A 14,518-nucleotide genomic window follows, 5' to 3' on the forward strand; every position below is an offset into this window, starting at 1 on the left:
TGCATGCATGTGATATGCATTGCTAGACTGTAGATCTATGTTTTTCTGCTCGCGATCGCCTCATCGTCAGGAAACTCGGAAGTTTAGTAAAATCAAATCTGTCACTGTAAAGTTCTGATTTAAAACTACGGGATTATCAAAGTAATATAACATTTCCGTAGAAATTGAAGCTTTTTGATATCAGTATGTCATTATTTTACCTGTGTACAATCGTCTGCGATATTTCGTTTGTGGGAACATTGTACCTATTCACCTGGATGATGTTTTCTGTTTATATGAAATGCAATCAATAAATATCACAAGAAAATGAATCTTTGATATTTCTTTTGTGTGATTTTATTTCATTTCTGTGTAAGCCTTTGCTTACACACGGCCATCTCTATTCCGCTATTCAAATATTGTTATCGGCCCTTTTGCGCCAACAGAAAATATGTACTGACTGTAGCAAAACGAACTAGAAAGATTCTACACATGTCAATTTACTGATGAAATCTCACACGAAGTACTGCAAAAACTGTTATTTAGTAAAATTGCAATATGGAGCTGAAATAAACATGTTAAACAATATTTATTAGTTTTTAAAAGGAATCTCTTCAAAAGCTTTTTATTTAGATCAAATATTTGTGGGGAATATCCCAGATATGCAAAATGAAATTGGCATCATTGTCCGAACGTGCTGCCCATAGAAAACTGTGTGTAAAAAAAGTAACGTTGCACTAACTATGCATTGATGATGAGCGATAGTTAATGGTTCGACATCACAGTTCAAACTATCTAACGAAGATGAGGACTGAGTGATTTTTAAAATCTAAATCCAAAAAAATAGTCAACGGCAATCACGGTTTACGCCTAGTTAGAAGAAAACGGCACTCAGTACATATAGACTCTAGACTAGAACTAGGACTAGGACTAGTGAGCAGTCAAGGACCGAGAAGATTCTACTCGCCGCTCCGTCGACAGCTGTACGTGCACAGCGCTAATAATAGGCACAGCGTAAACGTTTCGTATGCAATACATACCCCGAATGGCCCTAGCCCTGCTGCCAGAACTTGAAGAAAGTCCAGACGAAAATCCAGACTCCAAGGTCTAGCGTTGCCGCTAGAGGCCCTTGTGCTGCAGGCCCTGTTGTTTCTGTGCTGAATTTTGCAGGTAAGGTATCTGCTTTATGGATTTTCAATGTTTTTGTGGTCGAGATAAATCTCATGGTGGTCGTATTAACACCAAGGTCGTTTTAACATTCAAACAAATAGTTACAGGGAAAAAATCAGTATCATTAATATGTCTCATGCATTTTTGTGTGAATTTCTTACATATTTCCTTGTACATTTTGACCTTTTGTTTACTATATCATTTTTTTTTTGGGGGGTGGGGTATTATGGTTTAAATTTCTTACAATACTGTACTATTTCTTTTGGCTATGCAATTAAGGCCTGTATGCGTACGTTAAAAATCAAGGGGTATTAATTGGTAAATCCAAATCAAAAATGCATTTTGAGGCCAGATATCTTGATTCAACAACAAAACTACCTTTGCTAATTTCCCCATTTTGGCATAGTCTAAAAAGTTAGGCCCTAGCTCAGACAAAGTCATGCTAATTGAATTGCTAACAGCTAGGCCCTTGCTCTCATTCCAAACTCAAAATCTCACAATCGAACTTCTTGAATCTTGTTCTAGTTCTATTGAACTGAAACTGAAAGGTCTCTATACTCTGATACTTTCCCAAATTCATGTTGATGGCCTGTGGCTGGGCTAATACATACTCACATTTCACATTATTCAATTTGATATGAAATCTGCTACAAATGGTGCTAAAACTTGCCAATTTTGAACATTAGCTGGGTCAAGTCTACTGCGGAGATCGATTTCACCCGCGCCTTCGTCGCCATCTCTCTCCCGCTCCACTACCCGGCCAGCCACGGCGGGATTGCGAGGAAGAGGCTCGTTTTGATACGGTACAGGCTGGCGTTCAACTGCACCTGCACTGCCTGATGATCCTTCGACGTCACTTTCATCTTCGTCGTACTCGCCTATCTCCCCATGGTCGTTATCGTAAGAGTCCGAATCATCAAACGAATCCTCCGAATCTGGATCACATTCCAAAATGAGGTCCTCGATATCCAAGTCAGAGGTACCCTCTGCCATTTTCAACAAGAAAGTCTAGTCGGCTTCGCATCCTACACGTATTAGCTTGGCTTTGTATACAGCTAGCTATACGCTAGCTAGCGCTAGCTCGCGCTCGCTCTCTCGCATAAGATCGAGGCCTCATCACGGTGACGTCATCTCTCCGCTGAGAGTACAAACGAGCTGTTCTCTGGCTTTATTAAAACTAGTTATTCGTTTTATTAAGAAGGGCCTATCATTGGTAAGCGTTTCTAGGTGAATTCGAAACATGGTTAGGTGGAATCTATGGTACTTTCTCGTTATAATGAGGTATATATGACCCTGGTTTATGCATAATTTAGATTTCTATGCGTGCCTACTTTAAGCAAATTGGTTTCTTCACGGACAAGAGTGGACGAGTTTTAGACGAAGGGTAAAGTGGTACTAAAAAATAACAAACATATTCAACATAAGACACAGCCAGTTTCTCCTGATGACAACCCCCAAACAAAGAGATAGAATATGTTCACTTGCGTAACACCCTAGGAAGTCAAGAACATATGACACGTGACAGTGCATCACAAAACCATCAAAAAGTCGCACCCCTTGATTTTACGTGAGGACTCAAAAAAGGTGAAATGGGTCAACCGAGTCAATCTTTCGTTTTTCATATTTTCTGACAGAACTGTCCATCTTCTTCATTATTCTTGCGTTTGGAATTATAACATGAATGGGAAGTGTGATTAGAGAAGTTTTTTTTCTTTTCTAAAACCTTTTTTTTTTTTTTTTTTTTGCTGGGGGGGGGGCGGGGTAGAATGATCAGGTATGGCCCGTTTTCATTTCTTGAAATCCTTTGCACACGTTTCATTTTCAAGTCAAATAAATTTGAAAGGATAACGCTACTGCTTTGAAAGTTGGCATCAATTACGGACAGAATGTGTTTATTGAACATGCTCAATTTCAGCTTAATCTGTTAATTCTTTTATTGTTACTCCAGTGGTTTACCACCTGTGTTTTGTCCCTTTCGTGGCACCGCTAGTATGTGTTGGTACAGATTAAGCGCTTGAATAGCGTCTGTACTTCAGAGCATCTTTCCTCGGCTCCCACTTTTCCAGAGTGTGTGCTTTCTTCCTAGCATTTAGATATTTTGAATAGACCCTTTTCCAGAGTGTGCGCCTGCTTTCCAGTATTTGCGTAGAATAAGAGAGTCCATATGACTTGCGTTATACATCATTTTAAGGCTTAGGTCGAGTCTTTCACTAAAAATCCATGTCTGACGACCTTTTGTTGGTTTTGTGATGCAGGGTCACAAATGGCATTTACAAAATTGAAGAGTAGGTAGGCCTACAGCTAACGGTGACATTAAGATTTTTTTTCCCCACTATGTGACCTTGCATCAAGAAACCAACAAAAAGTCGCCATACACCATCTTTAGTTAAGGAAATATTCCGAAATAGCTGACTTTAAGGTTTAAATATGATGTATAACTCAATTCCAATGGGCCTCTTATTCTACGCAAATACTGGAAAGCAGGCTCACACTCTTGAAAAGGGTCTATTCAAGCGTTTAATTCATCCAAGCCGTGCTGGTTGTGCAACGAATAGGCCAAAAATAAATCAGAAAGTAAAACACCACAGCAACAGGAAAAAGGGGGTTATTACATTAGGCTGAAACTGCGCTCTAATAACACATTCTGTTCATTATTTGCTATAATTTTCAACGCAGAACCACAATCCTTTCAAATGCCATGAGAGGTGTAAGTGAAGAGTGTGCAAAGGATTTGTTTAAAGATTTTTTTTTTCTGGGCTATGATTTTTCGAGTTTAAAGGGACCAGAAACGTGCCTGAAGATTTCCATCTAGCGCTGCATTATTATGAAGAGTTTGTTTGCAAAAACCGATAAGTCCATTTTTTTAAGATTTTGAAGTACGGTCTCTATCATAAAGTACAAAATAATACCTTTTAAATGATATATTGGTCACTACATATAAAGGTACATTTTATGAAGTTATGGTCAAAAGAAGCAATTTTTTCTTATTATTCTCTTTATTTTTCTTGACCTTTAATCGCAAATATCTGCATTTGACAAATATGGACTTATCGGTTTTTGCAAACAAACTCTTCATATAGACTCCAACTCTAGCAACAAGGGAGTGATCTTAATGGTGAGTGAGTGGCATCCTAGTTTCTGATTGGTCGTATGTAGACCCCTGGCGCTAAGCTTGAATGAACATCGCATAAGTTGTTGAGAGCATACGTGCCATTGTCAACGGGTGAAAACTGTCGTACCTCCAAATACGCATAAGTGCGTAGGCAGAAAAAAAAAAAACATTAAAGGCAACTTTTTCAAAATGCTGATGTCCTAGACCACTTGACATGCTCTCTTTAAATTATTAATATCTTCACAATGAAGTACATTCATAAGTCGTGTTATATATGGAATTTAAGCGAAAGAGGAAGCAAATAATGCCGTGTCATTTTAAGAAAGTCGTCCTCCACCGATTTCCGTATCCTTTTGTTGCAATGGGTCACATATGTTGTTGTTGTTTTTTTCTCTCTAAAGAAATTGAACTCTCTTGACGATGGCAGAATTACAAGTATCAATGCACTATTTCGAATTAACACAATGATATCAACAAGACAATTGTGTTTTTAATGAGAAAGGAAAGTCATGCCTGGGTTTTCAAAAGAGAATCTCGTCTACATTAACGTGAGATGAACAGGCAGAATCATAAGCAGTCTGTGGTAGCTTATAGTCACAACAGACACAATTGAACCCTGCTTAGGCCCTATAATGAAGCCTGTCGTCTGTGAAGATGTTTTGCAAATACCTATGCACATGTAAAGGGTAAAAAAAGATTGCCCTCTATCAGAGGCAAGGAATAGACTCCAATAATTTCCCTTCAGATCAGCGAGACAACTGATGGGTGTTCTATTCCCAGGCAAGTATTATCATGCTAATAGACTACTTCATTTATAATAATTATTTCATTCTTCTTCTTCCAAGAAAACACATTATAAAAGTTAATCAAGCATTACATCATAAACATAAGCATTCGGATTTGGACAAGATGAATGATACAGATGAACATAAGAATGCACACTGGCAAAAAAAAAAATGCAAATTTATACTTCAATGAAGAAAAAAAAATGAGAGGTCCATGCAATGAAGAGCAAGCTTGTATATTGTGAATCACTCAACAATAACAGCAACCAAAAAAAAAAATAAAACCATGCATGAATTACTTATTTACAAACACTTATCACAACTATCAATTACGACAGGACGAAACAGGACAGGAGAAACGAAACATGACACGACTTGACAGTATAGATGGAAAGAATGGAAGAAAAAAGATGAAAAGAAAGAAAAAGACTGCCTACTGGCTGACAAAGGGGAATGGAACAGGGGAAGATTGAAGATGTGCTTCAAAGAGCTGAAGGAATCATAATCCAACAATGTCGAAGGAGAGGTAATAAATGGTGTTTATGATTACATAACAACAGCAGAAATTAATAAAAAGGGAGTATGTATTACTAAAGCGAGGGCTCGCATGATGGTGATTACATTGAGAATGTCGGTCATAAAAGGTGGAAGCCACGAAAGATTCCCTGTAAATATAATAATAAGTATGCACGCGATTGTCATTTTGATTCTCCCTTCCTTTTCTCCTTCTTTGTAGACGTAATGTTTTAGACACGTGTTGTACATTGTGCTTCTTTGCCTTGTTTCTTGGCAGTGCTAAGATGAGAAAACATGATCACTCCCCAAAATACTCGATGTTTGAGGTAGAACCCGCCTTTTGTTATGACCAAGAAGATAATGTCAATACATATGTATTAAGACATTTTTCATGCAATCAATTTCCCGAAACAATGCATAACAGTAATAATGAAGCGGAGCTAGCGATACCTCGCTTTAATAAGGGCACCAGTTGTAATTTTCCGCACTTTAAGAGAATATTATATAGGTTAATTACATTACGTGCAGTAACGGAAATGCGTGGTGGACATGTCTCAATATGATTTTCTGTTATTATTGTTATTATTATCAAAATTAGTGTCATTATTATTTTTATTATTACTATTATTACTACTACTAGCAGTAATAGTATTACTTCTACTACTACTACTACCACTACTAATAATAATACTACCGCTTTTTCTACAGTACCATGTCAGTTTTTGCCATTGTGCTGCTATTTCAGCTCACCAGACTAAGCTAACATTGTCATGCACACACTCTAAAAGAATGTTACAGTGTAACATGAAGAGAATCGCAACTTTCTTAACCCTTTATGGAACGATTTCTTTTAGACCGTTGCACATTTCTATGAATGGGGGAGGGCAATGGAGGATGTGCGTTATTTGCCATCATACAGTCCAGATAGATGAATAATCAGTGATATATGTGACCCTGCATCACAAAACAAACAAAAAGTCGCCAGACATCAATTTTTAGTTAAGACCATATTCTGAAAGAGCAGACTTTAAGCTTTAAAATGATGTATAACTCAAATCAAAAATGGACTCTCCTAACCTATCTAAAATGGGAAAGAAAGCACAAACACAGGAAAAGTGTGACCTGAGAAAAGAGGCTCTGAAGTACAGTGTCTATTCAAGCACTTAATCTTTACAAAGCCGTGCTGGTTGTGCGATGAATGGGACAAAAAACAGGAAGTAAACCACTTGAGAAACAACAATGAAGGGATTATCAAATGAAATTGAAATTGAGCATGCCTCATTAACACATTCTGTCCATAATTGATGCCAACTTTCAAAGTAGTAGCATTATCCTTTCAAAAGTTGTTAGAGTTGAAAGTGAAGAGTGTGTAGAAGGTTTTAGTAGAAGTAGTAGAAGGGGACTCTAAAGACACACCTAATCACACTATTCTATCAAAAATGTTTGAGATAAACTGCTAAAAAGCACACTTTCCTGCCCGTTTTATGATCCCAAATTTTAGCATAATGTAAAAGAAGACTTGCTCTTTCAGAAAATATGAAAAAGTCAATATCGACTGGGTTGACCCATTTCACTTACTATCAGTCCTCACGCTCGTTGCTCGTTTTGTGGTGCACGGTCACTTATATATATATATATATATATATATATATACGTTGTATATGACCGCACATCACAACAAGAAAAAAAAAACGTCGCACATACTGATATTGTGTAAGGACTGAAAAAGGTGAAATAAGTCAACCTAGCCAATCGTGGTTTTTTATATTTTCTGAAAGAGCAAGTCTTCTTCTACATTATGCTCAAATTTGGGATCATATAACGAATAGGAAAGTGTGTGTGTGTGTGTGTGTGTGTGTGTTTTGTGCAGTTTATCTCGAACATTTTTTTTTGGCAGAATAGTTTGATTAGGTGTGTCTTTACAATCTCCTTTTCATTTCTTAAACACCTTGTACACACTCTTCATTTTCCACTCTAATAATTTTTGAAAGGATAATGCTACTGCTTTGAAAGTTGGCATTAATCATGGACAGAATGTGTTAATAAGTCATACTCAAAATCTGATAATCCATTTATCGTTGTTACTCCGGTGTCTTACATCCTCTTTTTTTTTTGTCCCTTTCATCGCCCAGCCAGCTCGGCGTGGTACAGATTAAGCACTTGAATAGACATTGTACTTCAGGGCGTCTTTTCTCATTTCACACTTTTCCTGAGTGTGTGCTTTCTGTCCAATATTTATGAGAGTCCATTTGATTTGAGTTATACATCATTTTAAAGCATATGGTATGCTCTTTCAAAATCTGTCCTTAACTAAAAATCCATGTCTGTGGACTTTTCTTTTGTTTTGTGGTGCCGGGTCACATATATAATTGTGAATATTTTCAGAGTGGATGTATTATTCATGTAACGTTTAGGCCGTGGTGCTGCAGCTCCTGTATTGATATGCAAAACACATTCTGGGTATCATTATGGCATTTAGTTTTTGCTGCTGTATAGAGATTTTTTTTTTTTGAATTTCTTCTTCTTTTTTGGTTTTGTTATCGTGTGGTATTCTAATACGAGATCTGTCTCAAAATCATCAGAAACTGCAAACATCTGTACTCAAAAGCCTGCATTTTTTTGTAATGTGTTTGTTGTCACATATTAAAGTGCAGTGCGAATGAATTATAAACTGTAAAAGTGATTCTGTCAGTTCTTTTTCGGATTAACTGTGTAAATATAACTTACATTTTCAATGTTTGGTTTGCACTGGTTTATATTCATGTAAACTCGTATAATGTATAACGCTATCAACATAATTATGTTATGACAAATTTTCTTTGTGTGCTCGTGAAGAAAAAAACAACAACGTAGTGGTACAGTAACTGATCTTTTTATAAAGAAGCGGTAACAACACACACTGACACACGCACGCACACACACACACACACACACATACAAGTAATGTGCAATGACAGAAGAATGCACAAAATTTTTGGCGCTTTATAGCCTTTATTCAGACCAATCAAATGAAATTGCTACATTGTAGTGACACAAAATATATATGATACACTGTTTGACGGACAACAAAAAGGTTTTGTGCAAAATACAGAGTAAACATTTATAAAGTGTACACACTTGACATGATTCAGTCACCAGTCTGAATAAAGATTTTATCTAAAACAAATACATGAGAAGCATGAGAGGTGATGGAATTACAAAATCTTTAACATGTAATCTATTCACCGGTTAAAAACATCATGAGAACTAATATCTCTCTAGGTCTTAGGCAAGTGGGGATTCATAACCAGATAATATTTGATTAAGCTTTAATAATGACGATCAGAGAAAAAGAACCAGCATATTGAGCGGGCAAAGCGAAACACAGGATATTCAAGACATTTTAAAAAGATTGACTGAGGTAAATACAAAAGATATGTCTGAACAGGATGCAATAATTAAACCCGGTATTTCATGAAGTATAATTTTTCCATTTCGCGTAATGTAATGTCAATTTATCCTTTAATGTTGCTTTTTCATATTCAGACTGTTTTGAGGTGGCGATTGCCCTACATATTTCTTCACAGGTTGGAACTCTTCCACTTTTACGGTTAGCATAAATCGTATTCTTAATCAAAATTAACACATGATTCAACAAAGCATAGAGTTTGATATTTTCCCTGAATCCAAGTAAAACGTCAAGCCAATTTATATTAACAAACTGATGAAATCTTAGTTTATTTCCTACCTCGTTCCATATTCGATAAATTAAAGGGCAGTCATAAAATATATGATAATATGTTTCAACCTCTTCCCTACAAAAGGAGCACAGATTTGATTGTGTCAGTCCAAACTGGTGAAGTTTATCATTACAAAAAAAATAACATTGTGCAGAAGCTTATATTGGAATTCTCTCAGATTCCAGTCTAGTGTTGAGATTCTAGGAATAGAAAAACAAACTGCAGTTGCCGATCTATATATGTTTAATGCTAATACTTCTGGGTGTTTTGAAAGAAAAGAATCTTCAATGGTACCAATAAAAATATTGTAAATCATTTTTGAAGATACTGACACTAAGGGGTACACTTTTTTGTTTATATTAAGACTTATTTCAAAAACATCAGCAGGGTTATCACTCAAAATATGATCCCTCGCGTTACCTATTCTCGCCACCTTCCATTCTGCTGGAAATTTATCGTACAATTCATAAAGAGAAATTAAATCGTCTGCATTTAAGCCCTTTCTAATAAAATGCGCCCCTGGTCTAATTTTTCCACCAGCGTCAATGACATGTTTAACTTGAAAAACATCAGCATTGAATAATTTTTCATTTAAGGGAAAATTCCTACCTGAAATTAAAAAAAAAAGATATATTAAAAATTATTTGATTTCCATTATGCGTTTCTTTAACAATTACATTCTTTCTTTTCAAATGATCCCAAATATCTAAAAATTCTAAATACAAATTCGGCGCTTTAATATTTAAGAATAACCGGGGATCATAATTACAATGAAAAATTAATCTCCCTCCCACTTTTTTAAATACATATTCAAAAAACTGTTTCCATTTCCTCTAAAAAGTCTCTTAATCCACATTACGCGCTGGGCATACACCATGTACCTTATATTCAGCATTTTCATTCCCCCTTTATCATAATTCAAATACAATAAATTTCTCTTTATTTTGTCACGACCGTACCAAATAAAATTAAAACAAATCGTTTCCACCTCTCTGAAAACCCATCGAGGTACTGACATTATGGAGGAAACGTATAATAGTTTAGATATAGCAAAAACTTTAGCCAGTTGAATTTTCCCAAAGAGGGTCAAGTCCCTTTGCTTCCACCATCCCAACATTTTTTTTTTTATTTTACTCAAAATTTCTTTATTATTCATTTCTTCTTTAACATTAATATCTAAAGAAAAATATAATCCTAACACTTTAACTGTTTGAACCAATTTGCCCAGCGTTATTCCAGTCAAGTTGTCATTAATCTGACTAGAAGACCCCAGTTTCATTATATATGTCTTATCCCTGTTTATCTTTAATCCCGATGTATGATAAAAAGAATCAAAAATATTGTCTAATATTTCTATATCACGTTTTTCTTTCAACAAAACTGAACAATCATCTGCATACATTACTATCTTTGTCTCCATATCACCAATCAAGATACCCTTTAAATCTTTTTCATTTCGAATAAACAATGCTAGTGTTTCTATAATCAACAGAAAAAGGTATGGAGACAAGAGGAAATCACAAGAGAAGTAAAGCTTGTAAAATTTGTGAACTACTCCGGGAGAGTAGGGCATGTCAAGATCCGTCAATTTATTGTCTAAGCGGGGGAAAACTCCATGATTATCTCGATTATTATAATCATAATTCAAAATAATATATCGTAATATTACTACACAAATGGCATTTCATGTAGTACCCACAACCAAAGTGTTTGCAATAACTGTATTTAATTGTTCTATGATAATGGGACGCTGCTTATACCGTTATAAACATATTGTGTTTAATTCAGTGAAGCAACATTAAATGCACAAGCGTGCCTTATTTTGTTTCATTTGACATTGGATTAAACCAAGTTGTCTAAACTCGCTTACAATGTTCGACATGACCTAGTAACGGTACATTTAAAAAATTTGGTTTGCTAGGCTGGCCACATATGGGAGCGCATAATTATTTGCTAATAATAACGTTTATGGGCTTGTGCCGAAAGGGTGGGTTGGGTGGTGGCGTGTCGCGTTTAATGGGAACACCACCCTTCGTCCAAAGCCCCCCCCCCCCCCCCCCCCCGGTTTTGCCGAAAGGGTGCGTTGGTACTTTTTCTCATGTACTATTAAAAGACGAGTTTTGAATCTATATCTAACCTTCAAACAACCATTTCAAAGAGGCTATCGTCCGGATCTAATATTTAGTTCGTCCAATGTTCATTTGGTCCAATATCCATTTGGTCTAATATCCGTTTATGTTTTACATTACAGGGCATGGATTATGTGGATAATCAGTGGCTTATCTATATATAGTCCAGCTGCTGGGGGTGCTGGCCTGGCACCATGGGGGAGGGGCGAGGGACCCTAGACTTTACCCTAATCTTATTTCATGTGTATGAACATCTGTTTTCTCCCTCAATGCAGGGTCAGAGGGTAGTCCGTAGTCGTAGAAAAAGCCCCCCCCCCCAAAAAAAAAAAAAAAAACAAAAACAAAAACAAAACAAAAACAAAATAAAATAAAAAATAGCCCAGTTGGTCATATAGACGAAACGATGATTGCACCAAATGGTACTTGATTAGACCAGGAGGCTGGCTATTAGACCAAATGACAATAAGATCAATGGTTATTAGACTAAATGGGTGTAGACTAAATGATGATAGACAGAGGCTAGACCAACTGGGCAATGGACCAAAATTAATGATGTGTACACCAAATTTATATTGGACAAATTTGGTTTTATTTTAGACCATTTGATGATTAGACTAAATGGAATTAGACCAACTCATAATAGACCAAATCGGTATTTGATGATATAAATTGGTGTTAGACCGAAAATAGACCAAGTGGCTATTATTAGACGAATTAACTGTAGACGAAATAGTAATTAAACCAAATAACAATTAGACCAAATAGTAATTGGACGAAATGATGACTAGACCAACTGGTCATTAGACCAACTGATATTAAACAGTCTATTTGACTAACTGGCTGAAGATCAAGTGGTAATAGAGTGTAAACCGATCCGGACGATAGCCTCTTTGAAATGGTTGTTTGAAGGTTAAATATAAATTCAAAACTCGTCTTTTAATATTACATGAGGAAAAAGTACCAACGCACCCTTTCGGCAAAACCGGGGGGGGGGGGGGGGGGCTTTGGACGAAGGGTGGGGTTCCAGTCGACGCGACGCGACCCAACTCTCCGAACGCACCCTTTCGGCAAAACTGGGGAGGCTTTGGACGAAGGGTGGTGTTCCTATTAACGCGACGCGCCACCACCCAACCCCCTCTTTCGGCATAAGCCACGTTTATGTATGTTTCTTTGAATCATGTACATTGCAGTCCGTTTAGCAAAAATCTATATGTGATATTGTTAGAAAAAAAAATCTCATCTGTGTATGACATTTTGCTGAAAAAAAAATAGGATCAAACAAACAAACAAACAAACACATTTTAATTTTTTTTTCTTTACATGTCCCTCATTCTTCGGACCGAACAATCATGGACTAACAGTGCCAAGAAAATATGAAGTATTCTTTTTAAGTTCAGTTTTAGTAATGGCTATTTCGCAGCAGTACAGGACTCCTTGATTCCCTATGTAGTTTAAATCATTTTCACATAGATCATCTTGATGATAGTGTTAAGTGCCCTTCAAAAGGTTATGATGGGCACATATTTGGGAACGTGTCAACAATCCAGTTTGTTCAAGCTCTTCACATTGGAGACAAAGTTACCCTATAATGCAAATGCATTACTCTCAGACATAAGCACAGTTTGAGTCGGAACAACTTTACTTCGTAAAAATCCCATACAATGCAGATAGGATTCGTGTTGTATATTATGAAAGAGGTTTCCATGCTGTAGTCTTATGTTGACCAAAATGTCAATATCAAGTTACATTGTAATAAAATAGTAATGGCAATAAATAAATGAATGAATATATTCATATAATATAATCTGATTGTGTGGGTTTATCAAATCTCAAGGAATAAAACTAAATGAAATACAAATCACAAATAAACATCATTTAATGTATGTAGCAAAAACACACACACATAAACATACACGCACACACACACACATACACACACACACAGAAACCCTAAAACATGTCGAAGCGTTTGTAATATCAGATTTTTTTTTTACTGTACAGCGCCTTAAATGTGTCGTCAATGATTAATTTGCCTGTTTTCTTCATATGGAATCAGCAGAATAACAATCCCGAAGTATCAATAGGCGTGTCTTCATCAGCCTGAAGTTTCAAAATAGCGCGCTATCTTGCGGTTACCAAACTAGTCCGATGTCAAAATAGGGCACTATCTGTGTAGTGAATTTGCAAATAGCGCGCTATTTGGTCGGGAAAATTTCCCCCAAAATCTTGGTCTAGTTCGTGAACTAGAGCGCTAATTTGTGAAATAGCGCGCTATCAGGGGTGCGTTTCCATCAGCCCGAAATTTTCTCGATCCCTCCACGCTTCTGGTTAGCCAGCTGGCTATGGAAAGCGCATGTATAGATACAAGCTAGTGATTGTGTACAGTACATACATGCACGGTGTATTAAGGATGTGTACATGTGCTAGGCCTACTGTTTTTGTTTACATCTTTAACACCAGGGAGGTGATTTTTCTCACCTCCCTACTAAAACTCAGTGCCGTGCATGCTAGCTGGTTTTTTGTAAACTTTTTCTCCTGGTCCACTCCACCTTAGCTGACGTTTCTTGCAGATTGAGTGTATTTTGTATAAAAACGTTTGAACATTGCAATTCGTTAATTTCATATAAGATGCCTCACTGGACAGAAGAAAGAGTAGCGTTATTAATGTCCCGTTGGAGAGAATATGCTGTGTACTGCTCACCTCCCTAGTTGTAGTACAGTACATATTGTGATATAGGAGATTTTGAGCGGGGAAATCCACTTTCGAACCGCGAGCTAGGCAGAGTGATATTGCATAGTGCGCATGCGTCAATTTTCGGGCTAATTTCCCAAAGCAGGCTGTTCGAGCTGATGAAGATGCATATTCGCTGTATCGGGCTATTTTCTAAGACCACAAATTATCCCGCTAGTTTGAACTTCGGGCTGATGAAGACCTAATGACTTAAATGAATGAATTAAAAGGGGATGTGGCTATTAGGGGGAAAACAATTTATTTGGAATCTTCGCAACACTTTTTTTTTTAATTTGGAACTTTTGGGTTTTGGACTTTGGACTTGGATTTGTTTGTTAGTCATCTTCAGTATAAACGGCATTCAAATCAAATCAAGT

This window comes from Diadema antillarum, unplaced genomic scaffold, assembly GCF_040938485.1.
Source record: "Diadema antillarum isolate AM-2024a unplaced genomic scaffold, OU_Dant_1.0 seq00000602_RagTag, whole genome shotgun sequence".
Lineage (NCBI taxonomy): Eukaryota > Metazoa > Echinodermata > Echinoidea > Diadematoida > Diadematidae > Diadema > Diadema antillarum.